The following is a 1,453-nucleotide window of genomic DNA, read 5'->3' as shown; positions in this document are numbered from 1 at the left end:
CAGTTGATTTATCATTATAATGTTATAAATTCACGTCACTTTATCTATAAATAGGATTGTAATTCGCTTTAGTGCTTCCAATTCATGTTTTTTAATTAATAATAATATCATACTAATCATTCTAAGACACAATCGACAAATTTGATTATTCAATTGATGCTTTTTATCATGTTATTTAAGTGAAGTAGACTTTAGTACCAGTTTTGCTAACGACATAATATAATATTTTGCTAAGCTATTGATATTTTATAATAATTGTTTAGAGATTGAAACAATTTTAAGAGTTAATCACTTTTTACAATTATTATAATTATGATTTATATTTTTTAATATTATATATACTTTTATTAATAAATAATTTATAATAAAAATAAGAATTATCATAATTTTAAGAAAATTGAGATAAAAAATTGAAGTAAATTTATTAAATGAACAAATTCTAAAAGAAAGAAAATTTAGTAAAACTACTTATAAGTATTTTTATATTCTGTTAATTAAATAATATATTAAAATCATTTTACATCCATGATTTAACCAAGGGGTGTAAATGAGACACGGGTGATTTTAAACTATTTGAGTTCAACTTGAAAAAAATAGAAATTTGATTTGGTAATTATCGAGCTGAGCTCGAGCCATTGATCGAGACGAATTTAAACTTAGTAGTACTTGACTCGAATGGTTTACGGGCTTTATTGAGCTTTCATATTTTTATACTATTACATTAAGTTAATGCTTTTAATATATATTATTAACCTTAAGTTTACTTATTTAGTCAAGCTTGAGTACAAAAATTGGTAAACGAGCTTAATTGAGCTCAAACCCAATTATATCTTGAGTTGAACTTGAACTTAAAAATAAATATTCGATCAAACTCAAACCAAATATCATGCTCTGAATTTAGCTCAAATTTCACAGTATTGGGGCTCGATTACACTCTACTTGCTAATAGTATAAATTAGGCTTAAGGGTGTAAAAAACCCTCAAACTTTTTTAAAAAAAGTAATTAGGCCCCCCTTTTTTTTCCACTCAATTGGGTACTTTAATTGTCAAAATGTATCAAAAAAGCCCTTTGATTGTTACATTGAACAGTTGACCGTTAAGTTAATCGCTCCTAATTTTTTTAGTTAAAGCCACCGCGTGTCATAACCACTGCGAGACATGTGACAAAAATGATGAAAAATAAAAATCAATAAAAGTTATAGAATTTATTAAATTTCAATAAAAATATTTAAAAGTAGAAAAATTTATAAAATTTTATAAAGTTGTAAGAAAATTATAAAAGATGTAAAGAATTATAAAATTTGTAAAAGAATTATAAAATTATCGTATCAAAAGAAGCATTTTATAATTTTTCTATAACTTTTATTAATTTTTATTTTTATTATTTTTCACCACTTATTATATTGTGTTGCGACACATGATGATTTTAACTAAAAATAATTGGGAATCGTTA

Source organism: Gossypium arboreum, chromosome 13 (genome assembly GCF_025698485.1).
Source record: "Gossypium arboreum isolate Shixiya-1 chromosome 13, ASM2569848v2, whole genome shotgun sequence".
Classification (NCBI taxonomy): domain Eukaryota; kingdom Viridiplantae; phylum Streptophyta; class Magnoliopsida; order Malvales; family Malvaceae; genus Gossypium; species Gossypium arboreum.
Note: the sequence above shows the minus strand (reverse complement) of the source record.